Source organism: Sus scrofa, chromosome 7 (assembly GCF_054392235.1).
Source record: "Sus scrofa isolate SSC_HxYL_T2T_F1_AM1 chromosome 7, Sscrofa_HxYL_maternal_Yorkshire_Landrace_v2.0, whole genome shotgun sequence".
Taxonomy (NCBI): Eukaryota; Metazoa; Chordata; class Mammalia; order Artiodactyla; family Suidae; genus Sus; species Sus scrofa.
In genome coordinates, this window is record NC_139389.1 from 129,832,536 (window position 1) to 129,854,141 (window position 21,606).

General features: G+C 43.2%; 1 long non-coding RNA gene across 3 annotated transcripts in view; it reads left to right on the forward strand.

Annotated features, from left to right (window-relative positions):
* The window catches only part of LOC102161430 (uncharacterized), a 32,711-nt gene extending 14,628 nt beyond the window's left edge, over nt 1–18,083 (forward strand). For 2 of the 3 annotated variants that reach the window (XR_014809345.1, XR_298883.4), the window contains 3 exons: nt 3,518–3,640; nt 10,229–10,302; nt 12,760–18,083. This is a non-coding gene — a long non-coding RNA (uncharacterized LOC102161430). Of the gene's footprint in view, nt 1–3,517; nt 3,641–10,228; nt 10,303–10,607; nt 10,975–12,759 lie in introns of all 3 variants that reach the window. The other variant, XR_001304012.3, reaches the window with a different exon arrangement.
* The last annotated feature ends 3,523 nt before the right edge of the window (nt 18,084–21,606 follow it).

Here is a 21,606-nt window from a genome sequence, read left to right on the forward strand (position 1 = left end):
TCGAAACAAAAGCAGCATTTACTGACCGAAACTGTCCTTCTTCCCTCTAACACAGTGGAACATAAAGGTGTTTGTCAAGGACCCCTGGGTGGTCTCTGGCAAGTCTTCTGGCGTGAGAAGCTTTTTCCTGTGTGTTCTCCTTGTGTTGTTGTTGCTCCTTTGAGCAGTTTTCTTGGTGCCTCTCTGGGTTGTGTAGTTGAGTGTTTTCTTATGGCCTTGACAGAAAAAATCTCAAAAAGACTGTTTGAAATCAGGTTCTCAAACATCTCTTCAGTTCTCCTTCCTGAACTCAGAGTGTCTGTCCAAGGACCAAGGGCATCATCCATCTTCTCCCTTTGGCAGAGTACCAAGCCGTACGACATGGGTCATTGAAAATCTGTGCTCAAAGATGCCCTCATTCAATCATGTTTAGAGTCTAGTAGGGGGTGCTTTAAATGCGATGCAAAAAACTAGTCACCACCCTTGTTTTAGGGAAATATTTCCTGGACTAGAAAGACTTCAATATCTTGTAATAATGCCTAATGGAAAAGAAGAATCTTAGGAAGAATAAGTATACATATGTATGTGTGTGTGTATACATATATATGTATATATACGTTTTACTTTGCTGTACAGCACAAATTGACAGAACGTTGTAAATCAACTATATTTTAATAAAAAAATTTAAAAAGTAATAGTATAACAACACAATCTACTATACGATTTTGAATCACAATTTTTTGGTATTCCTTGGTCAGAAAATGTCCTGGAGGTAAGCTTTAAATTTTCTTGATGAATTAAAATAGTTTTGTTTTGTTTTTTTTTGTCTTTTTGCCATTTCTTGGGCCGCTCTCGCAGCATATGGAGATTCCCAGGCTAGGGATCGATTCGGAGCTGTAGCTACCGGCCTACGCCAGAGCCACAGCAACGCAGGATCCAAGCTGCATCTGCAACCTACACCACAGCTCACAGCAACGCTGGATCCTTAACCCACTGAGCAAGGGAAGGGATCGAACCTGCAATATCATGGTTCCTAGTCGGATTCGTTAAGCACTGTGCCACGACGGGAACTCCTGAATTAAACTAGTTTTAAAAGGATTCCATTGCCTGGTATCTGTTTAGAAATTATTTCAGGCAAAAGTTACCATTTGGGGGTTTATCTTTCAAATGTGTGGAACTATTTAAAAATCTTGCAAGAGAGAGGTTGTGAGACAGGCACTTTTATACGCTCATTGCAGGAGGGCAAACTGGCATAATTTTTTGAAAGGCAAGTTGCCAATATGCATCAGGGACATTAAATATGTTGGTGCCCTTTGACCTAGTCCTTCTATTTCCGGGAATCTGGTTCTAAGAAAGTAAGCCAACCTAGATAGCTATTTTCCATGAATTGGTTTGTTTAAGCATTACTGCAAGCATGAAGAAAAAAAGGGAAACTGCAAAATCCCCCTAAACGAGTGAATGATTAGGTAGAGTAATTAACTAGAACTACTAGGTTATGTAAATTAAGAAATTTTGTGCCTATGAAGAAATATTTATTAATGAGGTTAAGGTCAAAACATAGTGAACACAACCCTATAAAATATATGCCTAGAAGACAGTGCCAATGAATCATGCCAAAATATTTATTATTGGTTATTATTTTGTCTTGGGACATTTTCCTTTTTTCTTTACCATTTTTGTCTTATAAGCATGTAAAATAATTGAAAACATTCTAAGCAGTAATGGTATTTGGCCGAAACTGTGTGTGTGTGTGTGTGTGTGTGTGTGTGTGTGTGTTTCGATGAAGATTTTTTTTTTTCAGAAAAAGATGTCTAGCGAGAAAGATGAAACAAAGAAATAGTTGAGCTAAGTTCACATTTTTCAAACCAACTCGTGCTTCTAAAATAAAATTCTGCCTCTCTCCACACTGGGTTCCTGGAAGCTGACCAAAATCTGCTCAGTAATATTAACTCCACTTAAAAAAGGGAAGAGAACATATTGAATTGCATTCACTTACGGTCTGGGTGCTTGGAGGAAATCAGGTGGTGAGTACCAAAGTGATGACATGCGTGTTTCTATTTGCATTTTGAAAATTGACAGATAATTGAAAAGAATCAGCATGTGAAATTTCTGAGGAGGCACGCTGAAAAGCCGGAGGAACCTTGCCTCCATGCAGGCATCCTGGTGCCCAGAGTCTGGCTGAAGAAGGTTCTAGAAGAATATACCTTTGGCATTATCCTCACTGGGGTCCCCTGTTTGCTGGGGACAGCAAAGGACTTCAGCTGGCTGCTCATCTAGTGCAGTCCAGTGTGATATATTCAGAACTTCGTGGTCTTCAATTTCTCCAATTTATGTTTGCTGCGAAATTGCAGAGACTTTACCTAGGAAATCATCAGAAACAATACGCCGTCCTGGTGCCTTGTAGGATATCTGCAGAGATGCTTGAAAGAACAGGCTTATCTGCTTATTAGCTTGTAAACTAGAAATGGTAGGACTGGCTTTACATGAAGCAAGTATTCAATATCTTGAAATAATCACGACCATCTAACAATAGTTAAAGGTTTCGGCCGTGCACAAAAGAGACACGCTAATAGATTTTTAAAAGTCAAAGCCTAAAGAACTAGAAAAGAAATATTAAATTCGTCCCTAATTAAAATTAAATAAAAAAAAAAAACCCAAAACACAACTACTAAATAAACGTGTTTCCAGGAGGGAAGGAGAGATATTAAAAGAAGCTTTACAAATAATATGTACTTTTGGTTGTAGCTCTGTAAGTATAGCCATAAAATACATATGGGAAACTATAAATCTGAATTTGCCACCTCGCTCTGTCCCCAGGGCAGGGGTAAGGGTGCTAAGAAGGAAACAGAATTTATCTGAGAACATTGCTTGCATGTCTCTTTCTTTTCCTGCTCCAGTCTCCCACAAAATGTATTTATTTAACAAATGTCACCCAAAACAGCTTGGTAGCAGATGAGGTTTATTTAATGGCAGTAAAACAGGTGAAACATTCCCTACATTTTTCGTCTCTGTTTATGTTTCTATCAAAAAAAAAAAAAAATTTGAGCTAGTTACAGCTCTTTACACACTCAAACAGAACCATGGCATATATTTGGGACTCATGCAAATTTCACTTAGTAACTGGCTTGGAAAATCCACGTGTCTATATTTTCTCAAAGCAATTTATGATTTCTCTACCCAGAGGGCAGGCACATCCAATGCGGATTCAACTTTGTTTTCTTTTTCTCTTCTTTTCTTTTTTCTTTTTTCCCCAAATGCTTTCCCCTTCACGATCTGCCGTCTTGATTTGGCACCGCCTTTAAGTTCTTTTAAGTCTTCTCTTCATGCCCAATTTTAGCTTTGCTATGCTTTGGAGTGCCCTCTCAGTGAGGAAAAAAATCCACCGACCTCCCCCCACCCAGCCCTTTCATCTGTAACCTTTCTACAAGTAAATGCTAATTGAAAAAGAAAGAACACCACTAATCTTGGAATTTAAATGCATTTAACAAAACCAATCTCACTCTAAATTGTTGTTTCGCCATTTCCTTTTCCCTAACAGATGTCGAGAAACTGCAATTCCTATTAAGAACACTTGACTGTTTACTCAGCACGAGAACTTCAGCCTCAGTCTGCATCAATCTAAATGCGTTTCGAGACGTCAGGCCCCCGAAAAGTGCAGACGGTTAGTTGGTTATTTTTAAATGTAATCTTCCCATAAAAGAATCACAGCGTTTTCCCTTTCACTTTGTCATCCTTTCTCTTTTTTTAACGATGGCATCCAGCCTGGGCGTACAAGGAATTTTTATGACCCGGTTCCATTTAAGCTGCTGTGGGTGGGAGTCGGTGGCTTTGTCATGTGGTGAATGGAATTATTAGTGAAGTTCATGAAGTGAAGTGGGAGGAAAAAAACGTGCTGTCTGATATTCCGCCGCCCCAATGCTTCCCATCTGAAATGGAGCTGCGTGTTCCCGATGCAGTGTGCCCGTGACCGAGAGGTCGGCTGGGCCACCGGGCACAGGGTTGGCAGAGAGTGGCGGGAAGCAGAGGTGATGCGGTCTGGGGTCCCTGGCGTGGGACCGGCTGGTGGGCGGGGATGAGAAAAGCGCCTGTCCACATCGGCATCTAGAAAACCCCTCAAACGCTTGGCCTTATCCTTCCAGAGTCTTATCGTGTTTGTCATTTGTTTAGAAGCAGTTGCTTAGCACTTGGCACGTAACATACATATATTGCACACGCGAGCTGCGTGATTTTTCAGTTCTCTGTTTGCACCGGGTTGTAAGGGGCCCTTGTCATCTTGCCAGCGCCAAGCTGCACAATTTGGAAAGATGTATTTTCGGAATTCTCGGCATTTTGACATGTTTTCCCTTTCCAGTTCACTGTCCCTTTGATTAAACTTATTAAGAATAGAAAAAATAAAAACACAGATAAGGAAATACTTTCAAGTCAAAACTGGAAAAAAAAATTGCCTGTTTGGAACATAACCGGGTGGTGTACATGCATTGGTTCCTTGATTATAAATCGACTGGGGCAGTCAAGTTCGCTGACGTATCACCTTGACTTCGCCGGAGCAACCAGATGATACGGCTCTTATTTGCTCCATTTCATAGATGAGAAAACTGAGGATCTGAAAAGCTGATTGGACATCAAAGCTGGCGGGTAAAAGAGGCCAGCACTAAAGCTTATATGTACTCTTATCCAGACCCTGCAGATTGCTGGCATTTTTCCTTTTTCATTTCCTTTTTAAAAATCTTCTTTAAGAGATATTTAAACACATATGTAACAGAAACACATTCACAGACCCAGAGAACAGACTTGTGGTTGCCAAGGGGGAGGGGGAGGGATGGGAGGGACTGGGGAGTTTGGGTTTAGTAAACACAAACTCTTCCATTTAGACTGGATAAGCAATGAGGTCCTCCTGTACAGCACAGGGAACTCTATCTAATCTCTTGGGATAGAACATGATGGAAGATTTATGAGAATAAGAATGTATATATATATATATATATATATGCCTGACTGGGTCACTATGCTGTACAGTACAGCAGAAATTGGCACAGCATTGTAAATCAACTATACTTTAATTAAAAAATTCAACTAAAAATATATATATATGCATGTAAAGTCTCTCACTACATGGTAAGCTCTCGAAGGCAGAGCTTGTCCTGATTTCATACAGTCTAGCCCCAGAGTTTGCACCCTCCGATTGGTCATGTATTAGTGGTTGGATGATGCAGTAAGGAATTAACAAATACATTAATTGCTAGTGTTGCAGCCGTATCTCCTTTCTTTGTATGATTTTTCCAGTAGAGGTTGATTTTACTGACCTGAAATGAAAAAAAAAAAAAAATTCTAGGGCATGGGGGCTGGGCCCCTGAGTTGACTGGCACATGCAGTTCAGGTAGAAACTAGTTTTTCCTCACTTGTTCTCATGGATTCCCACTCTTTGGGGTTCAGGGTGGGTCCGAGATACTTTGGATGAAAACAGGGTTGAACTTGGAGACCGGCAGACCAGGCCGGTGGATGGTCCTGGACTCTGGAATCGGACGAGGCTGGTTCTGGGCTCACTGCTCAAGGAGCTTCAGGAAAAGGACCTTGTCTTAGACTTCGTGTCCTCCTCCTGACTGGCACAAGTGACAGTCCTCCCCTGGGGGAGTCTGTGAGGACCCACCCGTTTATATAGTAGAAACTTTAAGTTTGAGTGTCCAGAAACAGACTCACAGACATTAGGAGCAAGCTTATGGTTGCTAAGGGGGAGGGGAGGGAGTGGGATGGATGGGAGTTTGGGGTTGGTAGATGCAAACTATTACCTTTAGAATGGATTAGCAATGAGGTCCTGCTGTCCAGCACAGGGAACTCTATCCAGTCTCTTGGGAATAGACCACGATGGAAGATGATGTAAGAAAAAGAATGCGTATATATGTATGACTGGGTCGCTTTACTGTACAGGGGAAATTGACAGAACATTGTAAATCAGCTACAATAAAAACCATTACGAAAAGTACACTTGAGAATCCAGCACAGTGAAGCACAGGAGTTCAGATGTTTAGTCTTCCACGTGTCCTGTGTCCTCCTTGTCCCTTCTCCCACTTGTTTGGTGTCTTTGTTTTTCCATCACCTTCCTGCCTCCGTCCTTTCTGCTTTGCTTCTCTTCTCCGGCACCTGCTCTCGCTCCATCTTCTACCTTCCTCTCTCTCCTTGCTTCCTGTTTTCTAGTCTCATTTTCTCCTCCCTTTCCGCAAAGCCTGTTCCCACACTTTGTCTGTGCTTGCTAAGGAGAGGCAGGGAGGGCCCAGAGCAGACGGGGGGAGCATTGAGCAAGCCTCCACCCCCACCCCCGTGAGTGTTTCCAGGAGGCCTGTCTGGGTTGGAGACTTTTTCCAGAACAGGACATTAACCGGACTTTATGTTACCATCCAGATTCTTTGCATCCCTCAGCCCCGGCCTAAATCTACCTGGAGGGAGGAAGCCAGCTTTGGTTTTTCTTGGTCGTGTCTTCTGCATGTGGCCTTTGAGCTTCTTTGACAGAAGGTGACTCTCAGGAGGAGGGGACTAAGCAGAGGAGGAAGATGGGAGACGCTAAGATTTAAAAATCTTAAAATAATTTAGCCTGATTCCTTCCTTTTGATGCAGGAAGAAGGGGAATCTCAGAGAGTTCAAGAGGTCAGACTCATACAGAGGGAAATGAGGAGGCAAAAACACCTGACTTCCAAATTTCTCTCCATTCTCCACCTGCTCTTTCAAAGACAGTGGACGGGGAGGGGATGGGGTCAGAAGGAGAGAAGGGAAAACACAGCTGAGCAGAGTCTGGCTTTGCCGCCACTCACACTCCATTTGAAATCAAAAGACTGATCATGAGCTTTGAGCTTGAGGGGGACTTGAGCTTCCTCTCATTTCCTGTATCCACCTGGCAGCACTTTGCACCACCCCTCCCTTCTTCCCGTAGAAGACCCAGGTTGAAATCCCACTGGCATCTGTGGGCACCTGGCTCCCCCTGCCCACCACCACATAAGCCATGGCTAATTCCATTCTTCCAACCAGCCTCTGCCTTACTTTTCACAGCCCCACCTTACAGATGGCAAAACCGAGCCAGCATTTCCCCTTCAAGCTCTTCATTCAAGAGAACCAAACTGAGTATAAGGGAAGAAATGAAAACTTTGAAATCAGATCCACTTGTGTTGGAATCTTTTCCTTCCTTCCTTCCTTTCTTTTTCTTTCGTCTCTCTCTCTCTCTTTCTCTCTCTCTTTCTTTCTTTCTTTCTTTTTTTTCTTTCTTTCTTTCTTTTCTTTCTTTCTTTCTTTCTTTCTTTCTTTCTTTCTTTCTTTCTTTCTTTCTTTCATCTCTCTCTCTTTCTCTCTCTCTCTCTTTCCTTCTTTCTTTTCTTTCTTTCTTTCTTTCTTTCTTTCTTTCATCTCTCTCTCTTTCTCTCTCTCTCTCTTTCTTTCTTTCTTTCTTTCTTTCTCTTCTTCTTCCCTTCCTCCCTCCCTCTTTCCTCCTCTCTCTTTTTTCCATCCTTCCTTCTCTTCCTTCCCATCCTCTCTATTTTTTTGCACTCTGTAACAGCCTTGAAGTTCAGCCTCCTCATCTGTCTGTGGAGAGAAGGAAGCTGACCTTGTGGGAATAAAGTGGCCAAAAGGGAACTTCCATAGGAAGGCAGCCAGCCCCCTCCCTGCTGGAGGAACTGAGCCCCCAGAAGGTAGAAACAAAAGGAAGACACATACCAGCACCTGTGATACTCCAGTCTAGAGCTTGTTTCTGAAGGTGGGTGAATAGAGTAGATGAAGACAGATTCAAGAATCTTCCTACATATGGAATTTCATTCTCTTCCCTCAGGAGAATACAAGGGGGCCCCCTGCTAAGATTGAATCACCCTCCCCCAGTTTTGAAACTGTCAGCATGCTTCAGAAGAGCTTCCCTGTGGCTCAGAGGGCATCGTCACTGCTGTGGCTCTGGTTACTGCTATGGCAAGGGTTTGATCCCTAGCCCGGGAACTTCCTAGTGCTTCTGGAAATAACACAAAAATTATGACTGGTGGGCACAGAAACAAAGAAGTTCTTTGTGAGGCAAGGACAGAAGTTGGAGAGCAAGTGCTAGACCCACAGGGCACTAACATTGCTCGAGCATCCCAGCTCTTCCTGAGTGGGGGTCCCAACTGGGCCCCACGTGGACGAGCTGAAGGGAAAGATACAAGTGGGGACCCCCACAGTGAGATGTCTGCCCCATCCAACCATCTATTCATGGAGCCCAGAAGAATAGATGAGAATAAGTAGGAGGAGGTGAGTGCATTGTAATAATTTAGATGCTACATTCTCAGCTATTCATCCATATTGTCCACAACCAGAAGATAACGAAGAAATGCCTTATGTGCCATGTAGAGGGCTTTGGTGGAGCTTGTGAAGTGTTACCATTATAAGATCTGTCTGCAACCTTGCTCATCAGCTACCTGGTTGAGAATCTTTGTCAAAAACTCAACCAGCCTTTCCAGAGTCCCTGGAGGCATTCCACTGGCATTCAGCATGATGCAAAACAAACTGGAACATAAAAATGAGCTCAAGTCAACTAATAATGCCTCCTGGCCTTCCTCCCCTTGCAGGAGAGAGTCTTCAGCTCTGCCCTGCTGTTGTTACAGCCCAGATGCCGCTCACTTTCCTGCCCTCTGCTTTGTTCCTTCCCATTTCCATACCTGACCTCATGGTCGGTTCCAAATGTTTCTTTCATCAGGTGCCTTCGGACCCCTTCAGCCCAGGGCCACCTCCCCTCTGCCTGGCATCAGCAGAGTCTCCTTTATTCTACTTTCTCCTTTCTTCTATAAAATCACAGCTGTCTCCCAGGTCCACGCTTTCCAACTGTCTTTCAGGCTCTTGATGACATAGCAGGACACTTCTGCAATGCTCAGGGTAGCGAGCACAGAATTGTGCACATGAACGCACCGTATGTTAATGGACACACAGAAGTCACAGCCTTGAACGATGAGACGGAGGAGTGTTCACTGCAGATCTGGGCCTCATAGAGGTTGTCCAGTGCTCTCTGCTCTGTGCTTTGGAACCACGGAGCTCGGGCTGGAATTCCTTGGGCCAACTCCTTGATGTGACCTTGGGCCAACTTGGTAAATTCTTCACACCTCTGGCTCCTCATCCATCACATCACCCGTCTTTCAGGTGCTCTGGGGATTAAATGAGTTAAAGCAGGGCCGGCACATGGCCAGGCCTGGGTGTCCCTGATGGTCAATATAGTTCAGCCCTGAAATGTACAGGAAATGAACAGGAAAATGTACAATCAACCTCCTGATGCAGATTGAAGGATGCACGTTTAGAGAGGCTGAGCGCCGCAACCAAGGTCACGTCCATGTGGGTAGCTTGTGGTAGAAGCCTGGCCGAGACATCTGACTCTTTGGGACATTGAACATTATCATGAGAGTGTGTGTGTGTGTGTGTGTGTGTGTGTGACAGAGGGAGAAAAGAAGGGAGCAAAAGGGAGAGAAAGAGAAGGAGAGAGAGAGAGGAGCAGAGGATGAAAGAATGGAAAGGGAAGGCAACGCCAGCCTGTTTCCAAATCGGAGGAGATTTCTAATTAGGATAACATTCAGCTATTCTTGGGAGAAGATATAGGGAAGGAGGAACTCATCTCTGGCCGGGCTTAGAAGTACACGATGGCAGAAGGTAATCAAGCTTCCTTGAACCTCTGCAACCGGTTGGCTCAGCATCTGGCACGGGCTATCTTTGTCTCCCTATCTTTTTCCCGAAGCCTTTAGCAATCACTAACAATCCTATTTACTCTGTGTACCAGACAAACACAGTTACCGTCGCCCTCTCACTATTTTTATCTAATATTGAAATTTCTCTCCCTAAGAGCAGCCCTGAATATATTATGATATCTGCTGAATAAATGATGTGTGTAATATACTGTGCAGAGATGGTATTTATGAAGCCAGGCTCCAACCGAAATGAAGGAATCATTCAGTTCTCCTTTGAAAGGAAATTCAATTGGATACATTTTCCAGAAAGCCAAGTCATGTGTTTTTTTTTTTTTTTTTTAAATCCTTGCAAACTTTTGGATTCAAGGCCAATTTCTTCATCTCCTTCTGTGGGATAGACTGTCCTGCGATTTCTAGCATATTTCTGCTGCAAAAATTGAGGTTGTCTCCCTGTTTCTCCACAAAGTATGTCCCATTAGTAACCATTGTTTCTATGTATAATAATGTGTCAAAAGTATTTATTGGTGTTTGAGGCATTCTCTCAACATGGCTTTTTTTTTTTTTTTTTTTTTCCGCAGAGGAGAAGGCTAATCCACACCATGGCTACAAAGCAATGGCTGTTCCCTCCAAAGCTCTGCCAGCTCTAAGAAGGGTATGATATTCATAATGTAATTTTTTTTTTCTTCTTAGGGCGGCACCTGTGGCATATGGAAGTTCCCAGGCTAGAGTCAAATCTGTGCTGTAGCTGCAGCCTGCGCCACAGCCACAGCACTGCCAGATCCAAGCTGCATCTGAGACCTACACCACAGCTCACAACAATGCCGGATCCTTAATCCACTGAGCGAGGCCAGGGATCAAACTTGCATCCTTGTGGATATGAGTCCGGTTCTTCACCTGCTGAACCATAACGGGAACTCTGACAATGTAATTTTGTTTTGCCTTTTATCCTTCCTACAGAGCAACCACAGCGATGGTGGCGATTGTGGCATTAAAGACAACATCCTTCGCTTATCACAACAGTTTAGAAAGTACCTTTGGGTCTTCATTATCTCCAGCGACACGGGGGGAACCGAGGCCAGGGGGGAACCGAGGCCAGGGGAGGAAGAGCGTGTAATCTCTGCACGGTCCCATGAATAATACACCTGAACTTGGGTTCCGATCAGGACTTCTGCATCCGAATGCAAGGCCACCCAGTGGTTTTCATGAGGACGTGCTGCTGCTTTCTTTCCTCCTGGGGCCTGGAACCTTGTGAGCCTGAATCCAGAAACAAACCCCAGCCAAGTTTGTTTTCATGAAATTGAAAGCCAAGAAGTCAAGCCCATGGGTAAGAAGGGCTGGTCCAGGGTTTCCTGCTGTGGTGCAAAGGGCTGAGGGGAGGCTCTGCAAGCACTAGGACGCAGGTTCAATCCCCTTCACAGTGGGTTAAAGGATCTGGTGTTGCTGTAGCTCTTGGGTAGGTTGCAACTGCAGATCAAATCTGATCCCTGGCCTGGGAACTCCATTTGCCTTGGGGCGGCCAAAAAAGAAAGGAAAAAAAAAAGTGCTGTTCCATCTTTCTGCATATTCCTCGTGCTACGAATTTGCCTCCACATTCTAGCTGTCCTGAAAGACAGCAAATCTCATCCCACGGTGGAAACAAAAGCACTGTAACAAAACCCCTAGGGTTTTCCTCAGCAAATGCCTTCCTTTTCCAGCTGAAGGAGGTGATTTTGCTAATGAGGCTGGGAAAGGTGAATCGGCTTTCCAGAGCCACAGAGCTGGTTAATGGTAAACTGAAGACCAAGACTTGGGTCTCTTAAATGGGTCCTTCCATGTGTTTGTGAGGCTACTTCCTGGTTAGTCTTCAGCCCATTAAGACAAAGTTTCCCCACCAAGTAATTGTGGTTCTTACCTGCTGGATCTATTAGTCTCCCTAGATCCCAGTTCTGTCACCCCAGAGCATGGATCACCCAGACAAAGTTTGGCAAAGTGAGGTTAAAACTCTTCCTTTTTCTGCATCCCAGAGCCTTCTGACCAACACATGCTTCTGGGAAACATCCTTCCAAACAAGAATCCTTTAGGGTCAGCATAGCGGGTAGGTACCCGGAAAAGGTCAAATATACTTGGGAACATTCTAGCTTAAGCAGTTTCTCTGTAGTAGGATTTTTCTGCCCACGTAAGGGGCTAATGTACATCATAAATGTCCAAGGGAGTTGAGATGTGATGTGCTTCTCAACTTATTTGCTTAGAGAATCTTCTTTTCCCTTGAGAATATTCTGTATGGCTAAGGGTTCTTGAATCATACTTTGGGTAACAATGCTTTAGACCAGTGATCCGCAAGCTATGGTCCATAGAGCAAAACTGGCTGGGCACTTGTTTTGTCCACAAAGTTTTATTGAGATACAGACATGCTTGTTTGTTGACATATTCTCTGTGGGGGATTTTTGCACTACAAGAGCAGAATTAGATAGTTGCAGCAGACACAGTATGGCCCACCCACAAAGTCACAACTATTTGTTAACTGATCCCTTACAGGGAAAAAAAAAAAAAAATATATATATATATATATATATATATATATATATATATATATATAACCCTTTGGAGAATAATACAATGGGATCCTTTTTCCTTTTTTATTACAAACTGAGAGCCTCAGTATTAATCATTACAAGTGTTAGAGCCAGAACATTTTACTCCCTTCTTAATGGTATAATGGGACCTGGCCATTCAGATGGCCATTATGGACACATTTTTAGAGTCATAATTTTGAGCCCATCTAATTTTTCATTCATAGGTAAGTTACCTAAGACGTAGCCTATAAATGTGACATCCCTGAGATGTTGAAGATGGCCAGCTGTAAGGCTGGGCAGTTACTGATGTAACTGGCATGATGGTCTCTTTCACATGGGGCTAAGTGGAAGACACTGGGTGGAGTGGCGGCGTTGCTATGGCAAAGTGCATCCTGATTAAACATCCCTGTTAAGTTTCCCAGCGAAGAGGATCCGTCGCTGAGTTTTGCCTGCCCTGAGCCTGCTGTGTGCTGATGGTGACAGGCATGCCCACTTTGTATCTTGCTCTAGACTTAAATCTATCTTGAAATTCTTTAATTTCTTTTCTTCTGTTGCAGACTGGCTTCTAGCGAACTGAATATTAAAAAGGTATTACAAGGAGAATCCACCTGCCTGGCTGATTGTTTCTTCCCCAAATGGATGAGATGATGAACGAATGCTTTCATTTACATCAACAATCAGTTGAAAGGGCTTCGCCAAATGTGAGCCTTCGTATTTGATGACTTCCTGATTGTAACCATAAATAACAATATTTTCATTGTGAGGTAATAAACATCATTACCCCGTGTTTTAGGTGAGTGGGCACTTATCAGGGAAGGGAGGAGATAAGGAAGCTAAAGGTGAGTGCACAGCAGGAAGGGAAAAAGATAACCTTGCAAATTTAAGGTGTGTAATAAATGCCTCTGCCAAGAACCCGTAATTGGTAAACAAGATGAGGTTTTTGACTCATACCAGGTTAACTTGAGCAAATGAAATGTGCCAAGGCAGAAACACGATTTCATTCACCCTGCGAGCCTGTGTCGAGGCAGCATGTGTGCCAGGCTCGGTCCCTGAGAGGTGGTCTGGCTGGATGACAAGAACACACCCAGACGAGCCGTGACAGCGTCACGTGATGAAAACGCCCAAGCAAAGAAGCCACGTTTCAGTTAGTCTCTTTCGGTGTGGACACTCTCAGGTCCTGCGGTTGGTTTTATTGCTCTATTCTTTGGATTTGTTTTGTCTTTTGGTAGGTTTTAAAATTCTGGGTTTTAGTTTTGAATTCTTTCATTGAGGTCTGGCCTACCTTCATAAGGCTCATGAAACTTCAGTCCCTAAGATGATCATTTTTTATGTTATCCAGAGCAAGACACAGAATCTTCCAGCACTCTACAGGTGGAGTCTTCTTGATTTTTAAATGGGAGTCGTGGAATAAAACAAATATTTTAAACCCAAGAGCGAGGTACATTCTGCATAAACACTGGGGATAAAATATCAGAGACAAAAGGAATAATGCATTGGAAAAATGTCACGTTGGGCAAATGTCAGCACAGGTGTCAGCACAGACGCACGTGAGTTTAAAACTCAGCATTACCATTTACAATCTAGGTGTTTCTAGAAAACTTGTCCTACCTCTTTGAGACTCCAATTCCTCATCTGCAAAACGCACATAACAATACCCTCTTGTGAGGCTGATAGTGACAGTTCCTCAGGTAACTGTGGTGGCACATGTGGAACAGGCTGCCCTGCACCTTGCCCACCTGAGCTGGTATTGCGATGTGTTGTGATGACAACAATGATGCAAAGACTATACTTGCAGTGAGTCCCCAGTTTGTGTAAACGCCCACCCCCCATAATGGATTTACTTGTCAGAAGCAAATAAAATTCATAAAAGAAGAGGGACAACCTGGTGATGGATGAGCTTACACTGTGGAGTGAAAATGCGACATGGAGACTACGTAGGAAATCTGGGATTTGTAGATGATAGATGCCCACCTTCATATGTTTTGTCCCATAACTTCTGTGCTCTTTGCCACCTCAGCCTTTTCATGCACTGGGAACAATGGACCTCCCTCTTGACAAGCTGACATGAGAATGTGTTTTCAACTGGTTTTCCAACAAGGAGAGGAGATTCTCAGCTTAGGAATTTCTCTTTGTTGTTTTGAATCTCATCATGGATTACTCCCCTGTGATTGGGTAGTTTTATATGTCCACTTGGCTGGGCTAAAGATGTTTGGTTAAACATGATTCAGGATGCTTCTGTGAGGGTTTTTTTTGGATGAGACTGGCATTTAAATCAGTAGACTTTGAGTAAAACAGATTACCTTCCACCATGTGGGTGGGCCCCGTTTAATCAGTTGAAGGCCTTGATAGAACAAAGATTGACCTTCCCTGAGAGAGAAGGAAATCTGCCACCAGAGGGCCTTTGGACTAGAATTATGACTGTTCCCTAGGTCTTCAGCCTACCAACCAACCCTGTAGATTTTGGATTTATTCAACTACCATGATCACATGAGGCACTTCCTTAAAATAAATCTTTCTCTCTCTAAATAAATGCAACATCCTGTTCTCTTTCTTTGGAGAATCCTGACTAACACACCCCCCCAGAAAGGAAGCCAGTCTAATTTTGTTGGGGTTCATGATGCTAGGCAACCAACGATCTCTTTAAAAGCAAAGAATTTCCTTCAAAATCCTGATGGCCTGCGTTGGAGTTGTGGTATGGACACTTCCCAATGATGTGACAGCCTCAGGAAGGTGATGTAGCCTCTCTGAGCCTCCAGTGATGGCTGGAGGCAGTGATATCCCAGCCTACTTGACAGAATTCAATGATGTGCCATATTACATCCTGGTTGATGGTGAACACTGTCCAAATGTTGATTCCTCTTCCTTCTTCATTCTAAAAGCAGACCGCTGGGACGAAAGCTCAGCAGTTCCCCCACCTTTGCAAACTCCAGAACATTCTTTCCAACATGGCAGGCGGACAAAGACAGGGTCGATGGGAAGAGTGACTGAAATACCAATTCTTTTTTCTTCCTTTAATTCAAACTTTATTTGTGCAGTGACGTGTCATCAGAAATTGGCCAAACATTTGATGGCAACAGAAGGAATTATAACTTGGAGAAAGAAAATTAAATAAAATAAGAGAACAAAATAGGTTCTCTGGTTCTCGATATATATACATAATTTTTTTGTTTTGTTTTGTTTTCCACACTAAGGCCTTGATGATGTATCTGCGTGTAGCCAGCATTTGGCTGTTTTACAACTGGTGCAATTATTTTGTCAAAGGTGGTAGGGTTTTTTTTTTTTTTTTTTTTAATCTTTGGGAAAAAGTTAGTTTTCAGTTTATTAACTTAGATTACTGGAAATCGCTGCCATGGGCTTTTCTCCTGCAACAAGACCTCAGAAAAGTAAGTCCTTAAGACTGAACCAAAAGATTTAAAAACATTAATAGCCATCATTGAACCAGCAGGAGGAAAAATAGACTCTTTTTTTTTTCCTCCCCCTGTATTCAAGATCAAGTTTTTGTATTTTCCCCACAAACAACCTGAATATGATTTTCCTGTTATTATTATTATTTTTTTTACTCTAGCGACACAAATGGCTATTTTCTGTAATGATGATAATTATATAGCACCTAAGAGCTTAAAAACACATTCACTTGCACACTGTCGATTAATGGACTCGTAGCTCACTCCAGAAAAGCGGTTAATTATCTGTTTTTTAGTTGAAGAAACTGAAATTTGGGTGGATGGCTGGAGTAAGCACACAGGTGGCCACAAGTAACTGAGGACAGTCTAGAAACGGCGGTTGGTCCAGATTTGAAGCCTGTGTGCTGTTTCTGTGACAACAAATGGTGTGCCCAAATGATACACATTTAGCGACGAAATTGAGGACCAGCTCCCCCATCAGAGTCTATGTCCCCCCTCCCCCTTCCCATCCCTCCCCATCTTTGAAGATACATCCAAGTCTCTCTACGTTATCGTTACTGCAGATTCAGTCCTCCCTAAGCCAAAAGTTACCAACTGAGTGCCTCCAAAGGACCAAAGGAAAAGAAAGCAGAATGAGCATCTTCTGTTTGGAGTTCAAGTTCCTTCTGCGACTTGCTTCTTGTCTCTAACCTCAACCTTTCTATCATTAAATGGGAAGACCAGTACCTGGCAGCACAATTAGAATTATTAAATGAAACATTATTAACACATGTACAAGGAATATAGTTAAACATATGATAGGTGCTTAATAAATGTTGGCTTTATCCCCCCTCCGCCCCCGCAATGAGTTAACTTTTCTCAGTGTGTTGACAGGGGTTGGCAGATGTGGACAAGGTGGGTTCTGCTGAAGCAGAGGTTGCCAGAGATCCCCAGGTCTGCCATCCACCCCCTTCCTGAGGACAGAGCTAGATCACATGTACCAGCCTCCTTCCTATCAGGCACTGCCACATGCTTTCCCGTACAACTCTCCATGCTCTGGTCCCCTCTGGCTTGATGAAGAAAAGTACTGTGAGCTTGAAAGCTTCTCTTTCCTTCAGGGCACACCCATTAGAATGAACTTAAGCAAGAAATAAACTTCAGAAGTGTTAACGCACTAGAAGTTGAGGGTTTATTTGTTTCAGTAGCTGGGGTTAATCTTCTCCAGTACGTACACACAATATTGTTCATCCATTTGCAAATAGATCAGACACACGTATATGTCACCAACACATATACACACATGCGTCAACACACATAGACGAACCAACACATATACACATACATAGCCACGCACATATACCAACACATCAGAAATTTAGCATTTTGTGAGCACGATGAACATTTTATTGACTTGGTTCTCAAGTTTTCGCCTGGTTAGTCTTGTCCTTGCAACTTAAATAATACTATTAAGAATTTTTAAATTTATAGTTGAATTTATATTCGAAAGACTTTGAGACTAGCCAGTCTGACGGATGGCCATCCTCTGCCTGAACCCCTCCTGTAACGTGGTATCCACCGCCCTCCATGGAAACGGATGGTCAGGCATCTCTGAGTGCTACAATCATGGGCTTTCTCTCAAGAACAGGGCTGCCTTCTCCAAGATCTATCCATTTCCCATGGCTCCACCGTCTGACAAATCAAGTAGCAGCCTGTTGGTTTTTCTACAGGGAAGCCCATTAAGCAATTGAAAATACAGTCACTTTGGCTGTAACTCTTGTCTAGAAAACACACATTTGTTTCCTTGTAATTGATAGATTAAGGAACCATTTAAATATTATGCAAAATGTGCCTTTGCTTGTGTGCCATTTCCTCTGCAGGAAACATTGGGTGAAAGCAGAAAAACGCACCCATGTGAATGGGGTCCTGTGGAAATGCAGGCTGTCCACCTGTACCTGCAGGTACTCCTCACACACCTGTCTACCACCCAGTCTTCTGTGTGTGTCTTGATTCATAGCTCTGCTCCAGCTTTTCCTCCGGTTTCAGAAAACCGTCCTTCCACCCCTTTGCAATAACGCGCAAGCTTCAACTCTTCCAACGCTCACTTTTATAAGCAACTTTGAGCCTTTTTCTGGAGGAAGTACTGTATCTAGTGCAGTATTCACATGTTTTTCTGAACCTTTGAGCATGTGCAACTTTTTCTATTGGGTCTTTTAAAAATTGTTTTTCCAATATGCCATTGAGAAAGTGTTTGAATGTTGAGTTCCAGCCTAATTTTTTCCATAATTCTGTGGTTTTTCTTGCACAGTTTTGCATAGTGGGTGATTTTTAGGAATGCATATATCACATTTTAGCTGAACTGACTGTGGAACTTATATCTTCTGTTAATCTGTTAATAGAATGGGGTGTATTTGTCAGTAAGGTACATCTCCACGTTGTCTCAATAAAAAAGTACCATTTGCCAGGTCTGGCCTGATGCTGGCCACCCAGCAATACACAGACACATGTAGTCCTTGCTCATTTAGAGCTTGCAGATTATAGGCCCACCAACCCCTAATTCTCCTGGGAGGGAGAATAAATTGGCAAACAGGAGGATGCTGATGAAATGCCATAATTTCTTTATTTTTTTAAAGTGAAAAATATGATAATTGATTTCTTTTATTGAAATGGTGTAATTTTGGAGTTCCTGTCGTGGCTCAGTGGTTAATGAATCTGACTAGGAACCATGAGGTTGTGGGTTCGATCCCTGGCCTTGCTCAGTGGGTTAAGGATCCGGCATTGCCGTGAGCTGTGGTGTAGGTCGCAGACGGGCTCAGATCCTGCGTTGCTGTGGCTCTGGTGTAGGCCGGCGGCTACAGCTCCGATTAGACCCCTAGCCTGGGAACCTCCATATGCTGCGGAAGTGGCCCTAGAAAAGGCAAAAAGACAAAAAAAAAAAAAAAGAGAGCGAGAGAGAGAAATGGTGTAATTTATTTTTCATTTTTTAAAGTTTTATTGAAGTACGGTTGATTTACATTGTTGTGATAATTTCTACTGTACAGCAAAGTGATTCAGTTATCTATGTACACACACCCATTCTTTTTTTTTTTCTTGTCTTTTTAGGGCTGAACCTGAGGCATATGGGGTTCCTAGGCTAGGGGGCCAATCGGAGCTGTAGCTGCCGGCCTACACCACAGCAACACAGGATCCGAGCCACGTCTGCGACCTACGCCACAGCTCGTGGCAACACCAGATTCTTAACCCACTGAGCAAAGCCAGGGATTGAATCCCTGTCCTCATGGATACTAGTCAGGTTCATTAACTACTGAGCCCATACATCCACTCTTTTTCAGATTCTTTTCCCATAAAGGTTATCACTGAATATTGGGTATATTTCCCTGTGCTATACAACAGGTCACTTCCGGCCAATCATTTCATGTACAATACTGCGCATATGCTAATGCCACCCCCCCAGGCCATCCCCCCCACCACATACCTGTCCCCTTTGGTAACCATAAGTTTGCTTTCAATGTCTGTGAATCTGTTTCTATTCTGCAAATAGGTTTATCTGTATCCCCTTTTAAGATTCCACATATAAGTGATATCCTATGAAGTTTGTCTTTTACTAACTTCACTCGTATGACCACCTCTAGGTCCATCCATGTTGCTGCAAATAGCATTATTTCATTCCATTAAAATTTTTTTAAATTTGAATTTTTTTTTGAAATGGCATAATTTCTACTCCATCCAGCCATTAAAAACAGGAAAAAGAAATGAATTCATGTGTCAGTGGGTCACCTGTGTTGGAGTCTGTGCCAAGTAAGTGTTTGCATGAGCATTAGGTAACTCCAACCGCACGTCAGCCCTTTAGAAAAGCATTCCGTCTGCCATCTTGGAAGTTAGGTAGTGAAGAATCTTAGTGCCTTCTCAAGAGCTAGGACTCAAGTCTCACTCAGCTCTGAAACGAATTCGTGTGCCTTTTCCAAAATGCTATGTTTTCCTCCACTGTGCTTTCTCATCTACGCAATGACTGCTCTACTACATTAAAGGCCAACGACGTTCCTGGTATGGAAGTTCTGTACAAGGAATCTGCACAGCAGCCAGAGAGGTGAAAATTGGAAATGCCAAATAAAAAATAGGGGGAAATCATCTGACCAGCAAGGACGAAAGAGAAAAATAAGTACACAGCTTATTAACAAATATTACTTGCCATCAGACCTAATTTAAAACTAATAAAGTTGCATAATTCATGCAATCATGTCAAATATTCTGTAAAATTGCATCACACAGGGACGCCACCAACTACCATCTAGTATCTGCGCAATGCAAGGGTGATTTCAAAGCCGCATTTCAAGTGGCGCTTGAGGGAACATTATGGGCCAGAAATGGCCGATACAGTGGAGTTGTAGCCATTTGGTGCAGGCATGGAAACTAAAAGCTGGAACTGCAGCCAGAAATGCAGTAAAAACAAACTATTCATCCTGTTTCTATGACTTGTGTTCACCACTGCAGACAACCAGGTAATTCAATTATCTTTGGCCTTGGAAGTCTGTCGTGCGGTTTATGTGCCCTTCTCCATCAATCCCTGCTGTTCAGTCAGATCTGGGGAGGGTGGAGATGGTGGGGCTGGGCCACTGGTGGGGGGAGGTCCCCGGTGTGCACGTGGAGAGGGGGCTGAGAAAAAGAACCCGTGTTATTTCCTCTGAAAGTGAGGACACCCGGTCCAGAAGGCATTGTCCCTTGGAGCCCCCAGTAAGAAGATCATGATTCACTTTTATAGCAGCACACTTTGTGCAAACTCTTTTGTTGGTGGAGAAAAACGTCTCATCTGACAGGATTGCAGGGGGAATCTCCATGTGTTCCTTTCTCTCTCTTGCCCCTAATACTCTGGTGCCCACCTCTAAGAGCGCATAAAATGCGTGGCGTGCGGGGTGGTAATGAGATGGCAGACTTTTCTAACATCAGAATTTCAATGAGGATGGAGTTTGCCTCCAAAAGAGGACAGTGATCTTTTCACAAACACTGTCCTTTGTCCTGAGGCACACAAAATCCCCAAATCCCTAAAATATTTCATCTGAAGATAAGATAATTTTGCTCTAGCCTAGGCTGAAAAAGAAAGAAGGAGAAAAAGCCATCTATCAGATGCAGCCAGGAAAAGTCCTGTTGCTTAGGGAGAAGGTAAATTAAAGGCTCCTATCTTATCTGTATTTCAATTAAAATCTTATTTTTGGTCCCCAGCAGTACAACCCATTGAAGTCTTTCCAAGTAAAAAAAACAAACAACCCCCCCCCCCCCAAACCTCCCATTTCAGTAGGTGGACGTTAGAGAAATCTTTAATGGGCATATTCTACATGTGACATGGGCTACTTTTCTTGTGTGGGAGGAATGACACTGACAGTATTTTGAAAGAGACATGAAACTTACAAGGTGGGTAGGGCAAGGGAGGCAATGAATGCATTATCCTGGTGAATTCTCTCTTATAGGACCTCCCCCCCCCCAACTGAGCACCCATTTGAATATTTGCAAACCTGCCCCAAGTACTTAAATACATCCCTAAGGGGGTGGGAGGGGAGAAATTCAGGGAAAGGAGTTAGGGGCTGTCTGAATGTCTTGCCAGAATCCTTTTGCAGTGTTCAGTCTAGGATCAGGTTGCTCCCCACAAAGCTGGTGACAAGAAAGAAGCCAGCACCCAGGTTTGGAGAATGTGATCCACCTAAGTAACTTTTATGGAAACAGGCTGGTAGAATGTCATGACTGAGATCAAGGGCCCCATGATGAATCCTAGACTGAATCAGGCACCAAATAATACATAAATCAATGAATCGATCAAGCAAACTAAATGTGAAGGGATACAAAACTATGTTCCAAAGTAAAAATAAGGCAAGTGCAAAATGTGGGCTTTAGGTTTGTTGCAGAAACCATGGCAGCGGAAAGAGACAAACAGCATGGCACTCGGAGATGCAGAATAGCAAGGTTTATTCAGCACCAGTGAGGGCTCAGAGGAGTCACCACCAGAGTCTGAGCACCCGGTCTTTGTTCTGGGTA